The sequence below is a fragment of the Alligator sinensis genome, unplaced genomic scaffold, assembly GCF_000455745.1.
Source record: "Alligator sinensis unplaced genomic scaffold, ASM45574v1 scaffold842_1, whole genome shotgun sequence".
Taxonomy (NCBI): Eukaryota; Metazoa; Chordata; order Crocodylia; family Alligatoridae; genus Alligator; species Alligator sinensis.
In genome coordinates, this window is record NW_005842295.1 from 793422 (window position 1) to 813316 (window position 19895).

Here is a 19895-nt window from a genome sequence, read left to right on the forward strand (position 1 = left end):
TGTGGTTTTTCCATTCACTTTGGAGTGCTGCACTTTTTAGGTTGCTGAATTTTCCTGCAAGAAGGTGTTCATCATTCAATATGAACTGGGTGCCTAACTCTCCTGGCTCCTTTTCAATTCACATTATCTGGATCTGATTCAGAACCTCTTCAGTCACTGGTAGGCTTTCTATTGACTTGAATGGAGGTGAACCAGGCTTTTATAGACTGGATCTAAAGATTCATGTAAATACTGAATTCACTTTGCTTTGTTGTGAAAATTGTTCGTATAATTATAAGTGTGTTAAGCCCATTTGATTCTTGTATGGTCTGTTTGATCCCATTAGTGCCAAGAGCAAAACCTCAAATAACATCCAGGGAAACAGAACTCAATCTAGAGCATAAAAGTGGAAGGAGCCTCTTGGACCATCAATCCAGCCTCCTGCATTCACAGGCATACATTTATTTAAGGAGTCCTAAAAATCATCCAGCCAAACTTCTTGCATAGCTCTGGGATTTGTAGTGTTCCCCTCTCTGTGGAATTACTGTGAGGAAATGGGAATCTTGTTGATAATTTAACTGGGATATGGATTGGACCCAGTAGCTAAATCACTCTTTTCTTCTTTTCTAGTGGACTATTTAAGAAGTGCTTGAATGTCTTTTAATAAAGAAAATTTTTTAGAAAAGTTATATTTAATAATTAACAAATAGAGTGCTATATTTACTTCTCATCTCTTTATTAGGTATACCTGTGTGCTCAACTACAACAGCTAACAGCATTTAGATAAAATTACCTACTATTTTCATCAAAGACACAATATTAGACGCTTTGAATTGTCATCCACTTTCCAGGAAAAATTAAATAATATGTTGGAGGGAGGTCTTGTCCTTCAGACTGAACAAAGAGTGAGATCTTCATATTTCAAGTATCTTCTTTACCACCAAGTAAAACTGATGTAATGAACATCTAATCCTATCACATGAGCACTCGTAAACCATGGATCTGGTTGCAAATCTGTGAGAACCTTCTGGTGTGTTTATTGATGGAGGAAAATATTATAGTTTCTTATTTTGATAGTTGTTAGGGGCTGGAAGGGACTTTACAGATCATCTGGTCCAGCTCCCCTGCACTTGGACAGGAAAGACCGCTGGGGCCAGATTCTCTTCAAATGCATTTAACATATAATGAAGTAAACAGCATGTATTGGCTGTGTATGCAGTTATCAGATCAGAAGTTTTGTTTTGAATGAAGAATATCACTGCTTTTGCTCAATTTTCCATATTTTTGTTTTATTGTGTACAGGTATTTTTACGGGGTGACTGGCAACAAGGGTAATATAATATTTGCAGTTGCAGCTGGGCATTTTAGGGGTGAATAATAAATCTTGAAAAAGTTGGTTTCAGTCCTCCTAAAACTATTAACAAAGTCAGGTAATTTGCCAAATATATATATTTTTTTATGGGAGGAGTTAGATATATGGTGATTGAGGCATATGTGACATTGCCCCCTTTTTCTCCTAGTAGTTCAAAGTTAAATACCCTCACCCTGCAGACCAAAGACCTACCTGAGTGGATATGAACCCATCCTAATTGCCTCCTAGGAAAGAGCCCTAGTCACCGACCGATAAAATATTTTGAGGTGGTAAGATCTCTCTTGTTGACACTGTTCCAATTTCCATAATATATTTAAATAGCAATTAATACAGAGGAAGAAATATTTATGCAAAATGGAACAGTTTGGTTTGAGCCCCCCCCTGCAATTGAGGATTTTTGTTTTGGTGAGAAAGTTTGGAAAAAAAAATTGGTTTTATGGTTGTTGTTGCTGTTGTTGTTATTCCTCAGTTCAGCACCCCGAAACCTCAATTTTGCGCAGCTCTATTTGCAACAGCAAAAACACAGAGATTTTTAAATGGCTTGTGAAATAGCCATGTTTTTCAGCTGCTGTTTGCTGGAGAAAACTATATTGTGCAAGTTTAGTTCCCAGCATTTTAGCAAGAATACTGCATCGTGAAGTGCTTATAGTCCCATCTGTGATTAAGGTTAAAAGTGATTTGTCACTGGAAGTGTCTATACAACGGCATGTAGTGCACTACAACTCAAAAAATTCTGATCCTAAGGCCCCCCTCTACATGTTACAGGTATTACACATTTAACTGGTTAATTGCACAATTACCTTGAGACCAGCTACAAGTGCAAAGCACTTTTCACACCATAAAAAGCCCCAACCAGCTATAAAGGTAGACCTCAAAAATGAGTACTAACTTTATCAATAGCAACCAGCTATCTTTAATTTGCATATCTCCTGTGGGGCTGGGAGTCCTACAGCTAAGAGGACTCTCGGCCCCAGAAACTGCCGATTCTAGGTCCCAACAACACCCCACAGCTGCTGGGACCTGGGGTCTGGCAGCTGCAGATGCTGGGTCTGGGCAGCACACCTCCTGGTGCCAGGACTCTGTTGGGTCCCGGCAGCAACCGGGGGTGGCTGCAATCTCCCAGTTGGCTCCTGGGGGTGGCTGTAGAGGCCTGATGGTTGGAAGATTGTAGCTGCTGCAGTCTTCCAGCCTCGGGGGTTCCCCTTATCCCTAGAACTGGAAGTGCTATTATCTTCTAGTCTTGGGGATGCATGAAACCCTGGGGCTGGAAGTTCATGGCTGCTGCAATCTCCTAGCCTTGGGGGTGCATAAAACCCCCAGGGCTGGAAGAGAGCACCTGTGATCTCTCAGCCCCAGGGGGCTTCACACACCTAGAAGATTATGGCAGCTGCATTTCCCAGTCCTGCGGGGGGTGGCACCCCTGTGACTGTGATCCCCCCCAGTCATGAGGGGGATCCCAGTTGCAGGAGCTTGAATCTTGCCAGTGTAGGGGGAGCCCAGGATCAGGCTCTCCCTGCACTGGCAATAAAATGATGAAATCTAATGCATGGTCCCACAATTGCACCTCCTGCCAGGCACATGTGGCATGTCAGGAGGCACAATTGTGTGGATTGAGCATTAGATCCCATTGTGCCTTACCTGCATGTGCAGAGGGGGGCTTAGTGGTATGCTACTTTAATTTGTCTGTTTCTTCCAAAATAATAGGCTGGCTGAGAATTTTTTCTATCCAGTATAAGAAAAAAATAGTAAATAAAAGAAAAAAATGGTAAATAGGTAAAAAGTCAAGCAAACTTGTAATTTTTTTAAGATGAACTTATTTGAAGAACATGTATTTTAATGTAAGTTCCTACATCCCTGAAGAAAATGTGTATGTTAGTTACCAGGCAAAGGACTATTCCCAGAAGGCAATGAATCTAAGAAGTGTTTAGGAGTCACAGCAGATAACCCTGTGAATGTGACCTTCAGTGAAACAGTGAAAAACAGTTCTTAACAACAAGAGTAACACAGTCGTTGGCTGTATAATTAGGACAGTAATGAGTAGGAGCAGAGAGGTGATAACACTTCAGTTAATGCTGTTTGCAAAGCTGTTATTGGGCTGCACTGCCCAGTTCTGTGGTCCACACTTCAAAAAGAATGTTGAAAAATTAGAAAGATATCAGAAAAAAAGAATAAAAAATACACATCTCATAAATCTTAAGAAATTGTACTTTAGAACCTCAATCCATTTAATTTATCTGGGATAAAGTTATGAAGTTACTTCAGAATAAGGTAAAAGTCCCCATATGGGGAGAAAATTGCAAATATCAGACAGCTCTTTAATCTAGCAGACATAGACATAGCAAAAACCAATGGCTGGAAGCTGAAACTAGGCTAATTCAAACTGGAAATAAGGGGCAGAGTTTTAACAGTGAGGGTAATTGATCACTGAAACAGATAACCTAGATATGTGGCAGATTCTTTGTTCATTGTAGCTTGCAGGTTAAGACTATTTCTAAAATGCCTCCTGTAGCCAGAAGTGCTGGCTTTGTGTGGGTAAAACTCAGTGAATTCTATGACCTGTGTTATGCAGGAGCTCAGACTAGATGATCACAATGATTCTTTCTGGTCTTAAGAAAGTATTAGGGCCCCTCTACACATGCAGGTAAAGGTGCAATGGGATCTAATGTGTGATCCACACAATTGTCCCTCCTGCCGTGACGTATGTGCATGGCAGGAGGCATGATTGTGGGATCATGAAGCAGATCCCATCATACCTTATTGCTGGTGCAGGGGGGACCCAATCCTAGGCTCCCCCTTCACTGGCAAGAAGCAAGCTCCTGCAGCTTCATGTGTCCCAGCCCTGTGCCAGTTGTGATCTCCCAGCCATGGGGTTGGATTAAGCACCCCTGTAGCTGGGACAGCACATCAACTGCAGTCTCCTTGCAGCAGGGACCCCGGGACACCCCTGTGGCTAGGAGGCCAGTCAGCTGGTGGGGCTCACAGCAATGGGGGCATATGCTCCCACAGCTGGGAGCCAGCATCAGCTGGGAGCTCCCAGGCTCAGAGGTGCACATGGACCTCCCCCACTCCATTCCACAAAATATGTGGAATAACTTTGTAGCTTATTCCTCTTTTTATCGTGCCATTAATTGAATGAACGTGTGGCTAGGTTACCACTTAAAGTGTGATTAACATGCCTTAAGTGTGACATGTAGTGGGGCCACACAGTAGTCAAATCTAGGGCACGTTCTCTGTTTGTCATAGAAGAAAAAAATTCCTTTAATAATTACATCAAATGTAGACCTGTCATTCATGCAAGCCATCCCACCTGCATTGCTTCAGCCAAGACTGAATGTCACACGTGGCTTGCAACTGCAGCTGCCAGCTGTGGGAGGATGCTATGGCAGGTGCTCATTTGGCAGCAACTAGTCTGCTGCTGAGTCTGAGTTGGAACAGGCCAGGAACCAAGGAGATAGCAGTTCCCCCTCCAGCAACCAGCCAGATCCTTCCCTAGACATACTCATCTGCTCAGCTCTCAGCAACCCCACCCAGCTGCCCCATGTTCCCTGGACATGCCACACCAAGCCCAGCTGTTCCCAGCTTCTCCTTAAGCTACCCAGCTCCTTTGCCTGGTCACCATGACAAAACTACCATGAAACTAGCCCCTGGTTACCTACTTATCTGACTAGACATGACCATAAACCTACTTGTCTCCATCCTCTTCTGCTGAACATAGACACACTGACATCCCACCTTTCTTTAGCTCCCTGACAGCCATTGTTTACTAAAATTCTGCTAGGCACTCCCACAAATCCAGCTTCCTCAGTTACTTTACATCTTTCCACAGACATTTCCACCCATACATGCCACTGACAGTCCACAGCCACCTACAATTTTCACCCAGGTTTCCCCACAAACATGCCTGCTGTGACTTCTTTCCCCAGCTAACTCTATATCTCAGCACCCATCTACTCTCAAGACTTTCTTCAGTGTCCATTCATATTTCATAGCTACCAAGTTTTGTGAAGCGCGAGGTCCTTCCCCTGCTAAAGCTTGAGGCAGGCATCTTGGTGGCAAACATTTATGGTCATATACAAATTCATGGCAATTAGGTTTACATCATTAGATAATTAAATAATTTCCATATTTGCAAATAACTTGCATAAAGTTTCACATATTCTGCTGAACAAAACATGAGAGTTAAATAAATTGCAGTTACACTTGAAGAAAGGGGTATATTTAAGACAACTGATTGAAAGCATTTCCTAATTATGAGGAGGGTTAGCCTGTAGAGTAAAATTCTCAGGGACTGGTGAGATCATTATTCTAAAATTAGATTGGAAAGAATAGTGGAAAATGCTTTCTAGTACCCAGTCTTGTATTAATTTTAGTGTGTGAGAGATACAGAACATTCCAAAAATTAGATTAACATGCTATTATTAAGGTTGCAATAATAAACATTAAAGAATCAGGAAATTCTGCTCCTTGTATATGTGTGTGATGTCTATTATTAGATGTATATACAGCATCAAGCCCTTTGGCACCTAATCTCATTTTGGACCTATAGACAACATTGGAATACAATAGGCAGTAAAAATATGAAGAGATTAAAAATATTTCATATACATTAGGAAACTGACTTAGAATGCAGAGGGGTTCTTTGTTAAATGACTCCTAAATAGGTACCAGTGTCACCGTTCTATAGAACAGGATAAATCAGTTTTTGGTGTTAGTCAGAGACGAGTTTGACTTAGCTTGACCATCTTTCTTAAAATGTAAGTCAAAACTAAACAGTGCATTATTCTTTATAATTATCTACTCTTTGGAATGAGGACCAGATTATTATGAAAGGCAAAAGGGAAGGCAAGCTGGTTTTATTTAATGAATCAATAATCCTACTGTATTCCTGAATCTGAGGTTTTATTTTGCAAAGGAATTGGTAAGGGTTAAAGGGCAGATACTGGCTTTTGGAACTTGAACAGGAGTATGCTTCATGGTAGCTGGCACATCCAAGTGACTGTTCAGTCCATCCAGGCTATTGGGTGTGGTATGTTTTGCAGAGAAGTACTGCATTCTGATGGGTACCAGTTTCCAGTTCATCTCTATTGGATGTAAGAGGGGCCCAAGGTACTCTTATATTTGGAAACTCTTCTGTCAGAAAGTACATCTGACTAAGGATATTTAGATGTGTTAACTGAACAACAGCATTGAAAAAATATTATTATATAGTCTGTGGCTCTTATGCATTAAGGCTACAGACAGACATTTAAAAAGCCTGAACCTGAATTGATTCAATCTTTGCAGGTTAGTCTAACCTGGTTAGGCTGAACCATTTTATAACAGCACAGATATCCCCTCTGGACTGAAGAAATGCAGACACATGCCTGCAGTGGCTTAGGCTAGAAGCCAGGGGGCACTAGAGTAGCCTTCTCTTCCCTTGCACAATGCTGAGCTAAATGGGGGCGTAGATTGGCCCCGGCAGAATGCTCAGATTAGGGAGGGGTTCGCCTCCCCCCTCCACTCCTAACCAACCAAGCAAGGAGTTGATAACAGCATTTAGTACCTCATCAGGAAAACAAAAGTCACTCTCATTAGTTCAAGCTCTTCTTAAACAGCTTTTTCCAAGGAAGGAATGGAGGAACACTACCAGCTGACTTGATTAGCTCCAAAAAGCCCTAAGCAGACACTGTCCTGTCTGCCTTTGTCTTATCTGCTATAAACATACACGTCTGAGCATTAGCTAGCACGCCACATGCTGGCTATGGGCAGGTCTGCACTGTGGGAGAGGGAAGGGAGGGAATCTCTGTTTGAGCAGGGAGTGGTGGTTGGGGGGGAGGGGCAAGGGCGGGTACAGGGAAGCCAGGCAGACACTGCTATGCCTGCTGGAGCTCCAGTCAGGGAGCAGAGGGACGGGGCCAGCCTTACTGTGAAGCAGAGAGCCCCATCCAGGGCTGCAAAGCATCTGGGATGCTGGGGGACTCTGGTTTAAGTTAAACCAGGAAGGGGGCTGGGACAGACATTGCATAAACTGGTTTGAGGCAAATCAGTTAAGTCTGATACTACAATCAACTAGGTTTATCTCAAACTGATTTCAGCCATTTTGAAACTGGTTTATGTGTGCTGAATATCTGTTCTGTTACAGGTTTAAGCCAGTTTCTGATCACTTAAACTGGTTTATGCGTAATGTCTGTCCCTAGCGTAAAATTACTATCTGGGCAGTTATGGCATCATGTTTTCACATATTCAAAACACCTTCTAAATCTACTCCACTTGGCTGTAAAATGTCATATCTTGGGAAACTTTGCAATTTTTAATTTTTTTAATAATGCGATTTTTAATAAAAACATAAAAAAGGAAGACAGCACTGTTCTGAAAATCCCTAACAATTTACACAATACCAAGGCGATCAGTAGGTGAGCAAGGAGCTTTAATACAACTTAAAAAGTGTAGCAATTGGCAAGAAATGGTAAAAGGAGCAAAATTATTGGTGTTATTTGCTGATAATTGGGGTATGCCTGAATTAATTCCTAATAGAGTTTTGCCTCTCTCTCCCATCTAAAACACTCTTTGTATATTCTATATAGATTCTGTCTTTCTCAAGAAATACTAAGTGTAGTTGCCATACTTTGTTCCTGTAATGATTGGCCTTCTCCAAACAAAACTTGTATTAGGACATGTAAGGTAAAGATGGCAAGGTTTGTTCTTTGGTGCTCTTGCTAAAATTACAGGGGTGTAGGTTGTACCTGTGTTGGTCTAAGGACATAGGCAGACAAGGTTCTTTGAGTGAATCTGATATCTTTTATTAGACCAACTTAAATAGTTGGGAAAAAAAAAACTTTTTAAACAAGCTTTTGGGTTTAAAAACCCTTTGTCAGGCTGAGGAAGTTTCAGCAGTTGCTGTGTGCTCTTCCTGGATGGAATGAAAAGTAAAGAAGCCAGAGGCTGGGCTTGTATGCATATAATATAGGCAGTCAGTGAAGATGTAAATTGAGGAGTCAGTGGGTGAGAGACAGGCTGGCTGTGGGGGAGAAGGGGGATGAATGTAACAGTTAAATAGTGGAGAGGTACCTGGGGAGTCAGATGTCAGACAGGTTATAACGTGTCATAAATCCAATGTCTATATTTAGTCCATGATTTTTAGTATCCAGGAGGATACTATCCTAGATACTAAACCTCCTGGATACTAAAAATCATGGACTAAATATAGACATTGGATGTAAGACACATTATAACCTGTCTGACATGTGACTCCCCAGGTACCTCTCCACTGTTTAACTGCTACTTTCATCCCCCTTCTCCCCCACAGCCAGCCTGTCTCTCACCCACTGACTCCTCAATTTACATCTTCACTGACTGCCTATCTTATATGCATACAAGCCCAGCCTCTGGCTTCTTTACTTTTCATTCCATCCAGGAAGACCACACACCAACTGCAGAAACTTTCTCAGCCTGATGAAGGGTTTTGAAACCCGAAAGCTTGCTTTAAAAAGTTTTTTTCCAACTATTTAAGTTGGTCTAATAAAAGATATTAGATTCACCCAAAAAATCTTGCTAAAATTAGTAGTTTGCTGAATTTTCTGTTACTTTCTCCTTGAGATGTTCTCCCCAGGACTGTACCCATTATACAGAGTGGGTTTTCTCTACACCTCAATTTCCTGACCCAAAAATGGAAATAAAAGCTATGCCTGACATTTGTTCTTGGGATCTCAAAACACTTTCCAGAAAAATCTATTACTATTGTACTCTACGGACCAGAGTCTCAAGTGCAGATGAACTGTGATGGCTGCATTGTCTACTGTGCACATAAGCTCATTCTAGATCAGTGGTCACCAACCAGTTGATTGGGATCTACAGGTCGATTCTAGTGTCTCTTGAAGTTGATCTTGGGCTGGGGGGGGGCTGAGCGTGTGCCTGCATTTGCACACACCCCTTTCCCAGCCCAGCAGATCAGTCAGTGGGGGAGGGAAGGGGTGGTAGCTAGATCAAGTACAGGAGCAGGCCAGTGAGTGGGGCCTTGACTGGGCAGGTGGTGGGAGGATCAAGCCCAGGCAGCTCGTCTGGGTGGGGGGGGGACCCCAGTGGAGGCCCCAGGGGGCACTTGCCCCCCCCATCTGTGCCCAGCAGAGGCAGCTGGTCCTGCGGGCTGGGCTTTGCACCCCTCTTTGTGAAAGGGGCTTACCAGCAATTGTTCTGTTGATTTTGAGTCTATCTGTTCCCCTTATAAAAAAGCTGCGCTCCTCAGTTCTTGAGAATATTAGATGAGTTTCTTGAAAGCAGAGACAGTGTTATATACTCTTCACTTTTGTATGGATAATGTGACACATGCTTTTCTTGCTTTGTCGTAGAGTACTGTGTCCTAGTGAAGTTAATTGGGTTGTTTTTAAGTAACTGAAAAGAACATTCGGGAATAAGTGAAATTTCAGTACTTTGGAGAATGTATTAATGATAATTGTTAGAAATTATAGACTAGGGAACAAGAATCTCTGTGAAGCAAGCTTCACTTCTTTCTCCTTCAGATTTAATAAGGGGGATGTATCCATGCTAACTACTTGTTATTTAATTCACTTTTTGGCTTAAAGTAGCTTTATAGAGATGATGAAATATACAAACTCTTTGTGCCAAAGGAAATAATTTAAAAGTATAGCTATCAAGAAAGAACAAACAAATTAGTTAGAAATACTGAGTACAAAAGTTCCTTTTGCAATTCCTCTGACTATACTTATCTTTTTATAGCTTTTAATACAGAACCTACCATCATAGAATCTTAGTACTTCCTGAGTGTTTAAGTAGAGACAGAGATATTTTTAATCTGTCCAAGTAACTAAAAGTAGATTGTTTAATTAGACTTAAGGGAGCGTTTTTAAGAGTGTTCACATGTAAGGTCCTACTTGCCTTAAGGCAGGGGTGGGCAATTATTTTGGCTGGTGGACCAGTTAATGAGTTTTGGTGAGCTGTCAAGGGCTGTGCATGTAAAATCTTTCAGAAGATATCATTTTAACAAATTATAGATGAAAAAAGTCATATACTAAAAATCAAACATCTATTATAACATATTTACATTTTATTTAAAAAAATAAATATTGTTCTGATTTATATTTTTTGGAGTAGTGTATATAGAGGTGATTGCATAATAGCTCAAAATAAAGTCTTACTCTTGTATATTGTGTGTGGCGGGTGTGGGGGCATGGATGTGTGGGGGGGCAGTGTCAGGGGGGCTACCCACATGGTAGGGCCTGGGAGCTGGGTGGGGATGGGGATAAAAATGGGGAGGAGGGGGTGGGCATGTTCAGCAGAACTCACCTGTGCAGTGCAGTGCAGTGCAGTGCAGAAGAAGGTGCAGGTATGATCTGCCTCCCCCTCATCCACTCTGCAGCTGCCCCCACAGCATTCTGCATGGGGCTGTGCTTGTGCCAGGGCAGCATGTGCTATACTCCTGCCTGCACCAACCCCACACTCGCCAATGGAACAGCCAGGCCCCAGGCCCCATCCCAGCCAGTGTACGTAGCTTCCTGGCAGGGCTGGTGCCATTGCTTCTGCAGCTGTTTAGGTACTGCTTGACTCCCCCTGTCTCCAGTGGCTCCTCCTCCTGCCCCCTGCTGCACCGATCTGGGCAGCTGGTAGCATGGGGGAGCCCTGGAGATGTGTGCTGGACACCAGATGCCCAGACAGGCTGGGGGAAAGCTGTAGCTGGGTGGCTCCTACCCTGGCATGTGGGGCTTCAGTTCATTTCCAGTGGGGCTGCCTTCCATCCACTTGGCCACCTGTAGGTGGCTACTCATCATGCCAGGCGGGTGGAGTGGGTGGAAGGTGGCTGGAAGCTAGAGCTGGAGCCCTGTGCATTAGGACAGGAGCCACCTGGCTGCAGCTTCCCCACCGCTCCTCCAACTGGCTGGACATCTGGTCCCCAGCATATATCCTCACAGCTTCCACACATTATCTGCTGCCTGGGGTAGTGTAGTAGAGGCAGGCAGAGGAGGAGCTGCTGGAGGTGGTGGGAGCTGAGCAGTACCTTGGTGGCTGTAGCAGCAGTAGTAGCAGTAGCAGCAGCCAGGAAAGTTGTGTGTACTGGCCATGGCCGAGGCAGTGCCATTGGTGGAGGCTGGGGTAATGCCATTGGTGGGCGTGGGGCAGGTGCAGGCAGGAGTCTGTGATGTACCATGGTTCTCCAGTGCCTGGGGGGCAATGCTTGTTCACCACTGGTGGGAGCACAGTGCAAGTTGTTCTGAGTAGAAGTGGCTGGGGCTCAGCCCCATGCAGGGCACCATGGGGGCAGCTGTGGGCCAGATACAATCAATTGGTGGGCTGTATTTTGCCCACCCCTGCCTTAAGGGGTGGGCAACCACAACCTTCCACAACCTACAACCATGCCCATGCCCATACCTTGCAGATGCTACACTGTCCACAGCTTAGTCCTTGTGTAATGGCCTCAGGTCTCTTGGCTTTAGCACCCCAACTTTTCTGTGGCTGCAAGCCTCCAGCCCTGGCCCACTGATTTGTGCCCAGCTGTTTTGGCCTCAGCCTTTGCTTTGCCTTTGGTCTCCAGGCCACTCGGCCCTGTCTTGTTCTTAGTCTAAACCTTGCTAGTGCCCCTGACCCAGGGCAAGGCTGCTGTCAGTTCAGCTTAGCCCTCTCTGGTGTCTCTGACTCAGGGCAAGGGTGCTTCCAGTTCAGCTCAGCCCCTCTTGGCACCCTTGACCCATGGCAAAGCTTTACACTGGGTGCACCTGCAGCACCTCTGTGACTTCCTCTTCACCCCACGTCCAGTCTTCTGGCATAAATTAAAACAAAAACACAAGCAACAGCTTTAAATTCAACATAAATATAAGCCACTGCTTCACAACTAAAAACCTACCAGGTCTGGGTCATTTCCTCACTACAGGCCATCAGCTCCTCCTAGCTCTCTTCTGGCAGCTCCAGAGTAGCAGCTCAGGTGCCTGCCATTCTGCTTGCTGGAGGCATCTCACCCAGGAGCTCCTCTCCCTTGAGCATGCAGGGCCAGACTACCTGCTGTGGCTCAGGCCCTGGGCTTATATGCCTGGAAGTGACTTCCCTCTTTGCCATGTGCATTCCCCAGCTTCACACAGGGGTTTTCCTTGTTAATTAAGAGCCAGCCGGCACTGCCACTGCAGCTCCACACAACTGGCTTAGCCTGCTGCCTTCTCTTAAGGTGCCAGGAGTCCCTTGGCTCCCTGTTATAATCTCCTCCCCTGCCATTGTGCCCAAGTAACAGGTTTTGGGTTCCCCGTTAGAGGCCCCAAGGCTCCAGGCTAAGTTAAACATTTGAATGGCCTTCAGGATCTGGGGACATTTACACACGGTAAATTCCCCAGAGTTCTTCTATCTCCCTAGTAACATCATCCCAGTCTTGCCTATGTTCTGTTTCAGATCTCAGGCACTGATCTCAGCCAGACAGGGAGAAAGATAGAAAAGGGCATTGTTTACACATAGCATAAAGAATATTATTATTGATATGTGGTAGCCCACACCATCTCCTCCAACAACTTTGTATAGATATTGATTAAGGTCTTCTGAAGCATGAGCAATTGAGGACATTGCCCTTTTCCTGTGTGGTTTCTTGGTCATTGAATAAGAGTGTTTGGTCATTAGTAGATACAAATGTGACATGAGGTCCAGCAAGATGAAAATAGGCATGTGCTTCCTATCAATGGGTAGGTGAAGGCCACATGTCAGAGTAAAGTGTCCCATCTCTGTTCTGTTTCATGACCTGATGAGGCCAATAAAGACTCAAGGGCTGCATCCACACAAGCGTGGATGTTTGTTTCCCTGGGGACAGCTAGCAGCAGGACACCTTGTGCTGTTCCCACTTGTCCCTGGGGAACACCTGTGCCTCTGGTGTGCAGCAAGTTACCCCAGGTGGAGTAGGGGAGGCTGGGGCCAGCCCTGTGCTGGCCCCAGAAGCCTTACCTGGGATCTTGGGGGCTTCCTGGGGCTGCAGCAGTAGCAATCCTGCTGCTCGGAGCCTTTCTGGCAGCTGGAGTGTGACTTTGGCTGGCCAGACTCGAGTTTTGGGCAGTGCACACTGTCGCTGCCCGTGTTGCCCCACTTTATTTTTGTGCAGGTGTTTTTCACCCTGGGATCTCCCAGGTTCAGAACCTCCCCTGCCCTGGTGCTGCTACCTTGAAATGGGGAGAACACCTGAATGTGCAGTATATGGCACTGCAAACGTGCCTGTGGCACCATGTACCACACAGCTGTTTTGTCTGGATGCAGCCATTGGAGGCTGCAATTGGAAGCTAAAGGGAGGCTGCAATTGTAACCAGCAATACTTTAAATTTTGTAATTAAATTCTTTCACTGTTGGGTTTATTATTCCATGGCAAAGTAAAATGTCAGTTGCATGTAGTTCCTTTTAAGCGAAGAACTTTTTTTACAAATATTTTAATTAGTGGGAAAGCCAGATAATGAATACAAGAATTCTAGTTTTGACCTCCCTCTGGTAATCAGTAGATAAATTTTATTACATTTACATGATGTTGTTGGGGATTTTTCCTGTCTTCTGGTGACATCTGCAGTAATATGCAAAAGGTTTGGGAACTGTTTTGTTACTTAATAGAGAAATTCATATATTATTTTTGATGTGCCACATTAAAAAGGTGGTTAACTGAATTATTTTTTTTATAGTAAAAGTAATTCTTTATATGTTTATATTTGTAATGTATAATATAAAATTTAGAACCTAGAAACTGTTTCCCATCATGTTTCAAAAACCTTAGTATGGCATTTGGATAGAGGGTGTTTCTTGAAGAGAAACATATCTTGTTCTGTGTGAATTTCACTTAGGAGATTAAGATCTTCCTCTTGTGGACATAGGTCTTGTAGAACTGGCTGCTACTTTTGAAGTAGTCATGGGAAGACCTTTGAGACTTTGGTGTCAACCAAATGAAGCAAAATAACAGCATCAAAATCCCTGTTCAGGACAGGTTTAAATAAAGAAAGACTTTGAGACAAAACTTTTAAAACAAATTATGTACTCATCAATATTAAAATTACAACAGGAATTGTAAACTGTAAAAGTTACACATGATTTTCCAGACCAGTGATGTTAAAAGGAAAGTTGCTACTATCTCTAACATAAATATCTCATTTTAGATTGGATACAGGGGAGATCATTTACCATCCACAGATTCAAGCCATACTCACAACTTAGCTGGATATTTATTTTAAAGTTATTAGTAAATATATAATTAGTAATAATGGTATTCAAATTGTTGTCATAACACTTCAGCATTATCACTCTGCTGAGATGAATAGGGTTGGTTATGTTTCCATATGTATTTCTTCTCTGGAGGAAGATCATACTGGTGTTGACAGGGGGCAGCTCACTCCTAATAGTGGTGCTGTTATTTCAGTACCTTTCTCCAGTATTTCAAAAATACTTTGTGTATTTCATTTATTCTCCCCCATGTTAGTGACTGCCACCAGCCATCTGTGGGACTACCAGTCTATATATTGCTGCAAAATATTTGCTTTAAAAATTCAGCTATGACTGGTTGCAGTCAAGAGTATAATCTGCTTTAATGAGATACGTGGAGATGAAGAAAAAAATTACAGTTTTTGCAGTAGATATCTATGTTCAGAATTTTTTTTTGTTTTAAACAACAGAGACAACTCAGATTTTGATAACTTAGTATCAGATATTAAGAGGTTAACAAACCCCAAATTAAGCTCAGATTGAAGGCAGTAGGAGGATGTCATACCTGATGGATAGAGGGGGAACCAGAATCTTCACTGAAATGTCATTACAAAAAGAGGAAGAATTAAATTTCATGAGCAGGTTGGTTATGTACTCTGGCAGTTATAAACTGCACATTCTTTGTTCAGTAACCTTTTGTGCTTGTGTCTGTAAGTGCTACATGATAAAAAGAGTTATAATCTGAAAAGGTAACATTTTTTCTTGAGTACAGTTGAGTGCACACAATAGCAGGAGGCCAAAAGCAATAATTTGAGGCATTTGTACTTTATGCAGAAGCTATTCCAGCTTCCCTACATAGTGCTAATTATCTCAGTGTTGCTACTATTGCATCCCAGTTCTGATTTTCAACAGCGTTGCCTGTTCAGTCCTTCTGTATCCTATTTTTAAAGAAACTGCAGATCACACTAGTAATACCAGACTGTGGGGTGGCTTTGAAGTATGGGAAGATATGGGTGAGACCATTGTGTTCATGTCACTCATGATCTAATCCAGGAGCTGGAACCAAGCTGTGTCTCAACCAAAAATATCTTCTACTTTTGACAAGGATGTTTAATATGAATTTGATAACTTGATAACCTAGCCTTTATAATTTAAAAATCCTATTTAATAGCTGTTGTGCCTAATGGTTAAAATACTGAAAGTGCCCCATTGCTGGGGAGACAGCACCCTCACCTGCAGGAGGTTGGATAGACAGTGATAATTATGCTTGCCAGAATCATTACCAGCCTGTTCTTTGTTGGGAAAGCATAGGAGAGGAGAGATGTGAAGCTGCCAGTAAAAGGCAAGTAAGGGTGAGGTTAAAATCAGGGTGGAGAGAGCAGTTTGGAATGCTTGTGGCTTCCAGTAGCCACACAAATGGAGCAGCATTACAGAGCAAAGGGTTGGTAACCAAAACAAAACAAGTACAGTAAGGCTAATTTTAAACCCACCATTCTTGACAACATCCCTGGAAATACAACTATATGTCAGCAATCCGTCACTGATTAAAAAAACTGGGCCAGTCCCCAGCTGTGGCTGAAGCATATTCAGAACATTGGGAAATGGATTGAAAGATGAGGTGCAGTTGAGGAAGGGGGTAACAAATTGGCACTGTTGAAATCTGTAAGTAGCACAGACTTTCTTCTTTTCAAATCTGAAGAACATGTGTCTCTTGCATGACTAAAGCACATTTTGAGTACTGACTGAACATTCTGCTAGCTTCAACTACTACGCAGAACTGAAAATGATCCTTGCTTTAAAAGACACACAGTAGTAGGTCACACTGGTATGTGGTGCCACTCTATTAAAGTTGAATGTTCAACTGACTTAATCAAACAGGCTCTAAATATGATTTTTTGTTTGTATGTTTGATTTGGAGATGGACATGTTTGTGAAAGCTGCCATTCCCCAGTGACCTGCTGACTTCTGTCACTACAGGCTATACACACCTCTTCATGTGCAGGGAGGCCCCTCTGATGCTCTGTAATTACAGCATGTTGGAGCAGACTTTATTAATCAAGTCTGCTGGAGTGTGGTAATTACTGTGCTCCAGCAGACTGCAGTGTCACCAGTACCATGGCAAGGAAGTTTTGTGCCTGGGGAAAAGCCCGCAGCGACAGTCCACCCTCACCCTGTGCACAGATCCAGGGGGCGCATACTCCTCCATGCTTCCCCAGGTGTACACACAGCAGCAGGAGTCACCCTACCCTTATCCGTGTGCCCCCTCCAACCCATGAGTCGCTTGCGGCTCCATCCCATTCCCCGCCCCAGCTGGGCAATGCCTGTTGGCACCCCTTTGCGTCTGTACCTGGGGCGGTTGTCCCTCTCACCCCCTTCCCCCACCCCTTGCTATTGCACTGAGCGTCACATGTATCAGCATCCCTGTGCTGAAAAATGGCGGCAGGGTGCTTTAAACGAAAGCCAGTTTGATTAGCTTTAGTTCAAAGCATCCTGCCACCATTTTTAAGTGTGGGGACCCTGATACACGTGATGCTCTGGGCACTTTTAAATTAACGTGGCTCTCTGAGCTCTGCTAATTAAAGCGTGCCCCCTCCCCCTACCAAGCATGTCTCCTAAACACCCTATGTTTCTGTTTCCACCTGCACTGAAAAATCTGCGTAGTCCTGTGGCCTTGTTTCAAATGGTTTACAATCTTTTTAAAGCCAGTGTCTCATATTTCTCTTCTTTTCTGTTATTTTTTTCTTTTATTATTTATTTTGTGAGCAAATATGTGTTCATGTAGTCCCTGATGCTTGGTTGCCAATGTTAGAAAATTCTGGACTCTGCCCTCCTAGAGTAATAGTTTAAATAAATTAAGTCTTTTAAAGTGCTTTCCTTTGGAGTGACACTAATCAGCAGTCTATCGTGTCCTTTCTGAACTTAGCTAAACTATCTGAAATTTAAACGAAAGCCAGTTTGATTAGCTTTAGTTCAAAGCATCCTGCCACCATTTTTAAGTGTGGGGACCCTGATACACGTGATGCTCTGGGCACTTTTAAATTAACGTGGCTCTCTGAGCTCTGCTAATTAAAGCGTGCCCCCTCCCCCTACCAAGCATGTCTCCTAAACACCCTATGTTTCTGTTTCCACCTGCACTGAAAAATCTGCGTAGTCCTGTGGCCTTGTTTCAAATGGTTTACAATCTTTTTAAAGCCAGTGTCTCATATTTCTCTTCTTTTCTGTTATTTTTTTCTTTTATTATTTATTTTGTGAGCAAATATGTGTTCATGTAGTCCCTGATGCTTGGTTGCCAATGTTAGAAAATTCTGGACTCTGCCCTCCTAGAGTAATAGTTTAAATAAATTAAGTCTTTTAAAGTGCTTTCCTTTGGAGTGACACTAATCAGCAGTCTATCGTGTCCTTTCTGAACTTAGCTAAACTATCTGAAAAAAATAATTAAAAAACTTTCTGGAAAACAGCCTAATATGAACTTAATTAGTGTATCCTGGGCTAAATGCATTCAGAGGCCAATGTTTTAATAGAAAATAAATTTTAAGGTTACAGTTAATTTTTGCAAAATATATGGTTATTGCCAAGTTTACCAGAAGCCAAGAGAGGGGGATTTGGGAAGGCAGGAGGAACAGAACAAGCTAGCAAGTGAGTGAGTGGCTCAATGAGAAAGATGTTCTTCTGGTAGAGAAGTAGGCCCTGGATTTTAGATTGATATTTGCTTCCAATAGGGCAGAAATTTCCCCACTGCTCACTATCCGTCTTAGCCAGTGATGATTAAATACAAAGTGTGGTGGTTCAACTTTAAAAGATCTGAAGAATGGAGCAATGCCTAACCTGTAGGGTGACCATATGTCCCATTTTGCTGGGACAGTCCCATTTTAAACAACTTTCCTGTTGCTTTGTTCAAATGAATGATTTTGTCCCATTTTTAGAAACCTGTCAGATTTTGGAAGCAAATTCAGATGTATATTTGAAGCAATTCAAATCCTGCTCACATTTGAATTACTTCAAAAACTGAACAATTCACTATTAGAAAGATATCTGCACCCCTCACACCTTCCCTCCTGTGCTAGAACACTTAAAAATGCCAAAATGGTGTGACAATATAGGGGTCTCCAACTGAGAAGCATGATGGGGGCATCTTGAAGTATTCTGTTCCCCATCGCTCCTCCCCACATGCTTCAGGAAATGTGGTCACCCTTTTTGCCTCTGGCCTGATGATTAGAATACTGTTCTGGGAAATCAATGAGACACAGGTTCAAACCCTCTTTGCGGGGGGAGGGGATAGAAGCCAAGTATCCTTCTTCCTGAACAAATGTCCTAACCAGACTGGGACTAAAACATTGGAGGGCATCATCTTTTTTTCCCCAGGACTTATGCATGGCCATCTATACTGTGCAGGCTCAGTCTATATGTACACACTTATGTATCTACCGTGAAGGGGGCCATTGAATCATAAGTTACAAAAATGTAATGTGGGTAGACAACTGCCATTTAGGTGCCCAAAGGAAACTAGACTTCGGCTTTAATTCTTCTCTCTTCCTTCAAACAACTTCTCATGCTGATACTGAAAGCTAAGTGGAATGAGGTGTCATGGGGTGAGACTGGTTTGATCAAGAGTGGATCAGATTCTATGTTAATTGCTATCAAATGCTTTCAGAGTGCTGAGAGCAGTAACTGATCAGATTGAAGGTATTTCCTTATTTCTCACTTGAGAAATAGTCATTATGCAAACCAGATCCTCTTATCCAATCAGAATGGAAATATTTGCATAATGACAGCTGTGAGACACCCCTGCTTTCTGACTGGCAGAAAGAATGTAATTTAAGTGTAATTAGTAACAGCCTGAGGAACTCCTCGATGTAATTGTAGTAATTTTTCGATGTGATTTGAGGATTAATTGAAAAAGAAAAAAACAGCAAAGCATATTGCTGACTTGACAAAAACTGTCACTTGAATTAACCTGGGTTTGAATTTGCACTGAAAATATTATAAAAGCAGCTGACATTTTCTTTAAAAAAATCTCTATCTAAATTTAGAAAATTCTGTGCCAAGACTTACAGGGAATGTTACACAGACAGTGTGAATGTCCATAAATAACCCTGACTATCATCCTTGGTAACAATACATAACAGAGCCTGTATTCTTGGGAATGTAGACCCCTCCCAACCAGCTGTTTTCTTCTCAGATGTCAGGACATCATTTTTAAAGGGAAATTCCCCTTAGTGACCCCATATGATTTAGCTTTTAAATATTTAAGTGCATACATTTTTGTTCCATTTTTCGTGTCATTCTTAATACAAATCTGATTCCTCCCACCTTTGGATAACAGAATGTAACTGTGTGAAACTAGACTTTATTGATTAAAAGGTAACTTTGAGTCACAAAGGAGCTGTGCCAGTTGGCAACAGCTCTAGTTCAG

General features: G+C 42.8%; 1 protein-coding gene across 1 annotated transcript in view; it reads left to right on the top strand.

Annotated features, from left to right (window-relative positions):
- The window catches only part of KCNK2 (potassium two pore domain channel subfamily K member 2), a 187350-nt gene that overhangs the window by 165287 nt on the left and 2168 nt on the right, over positions 1-19895 (top strand). The window lies entirely within an intron of this gene.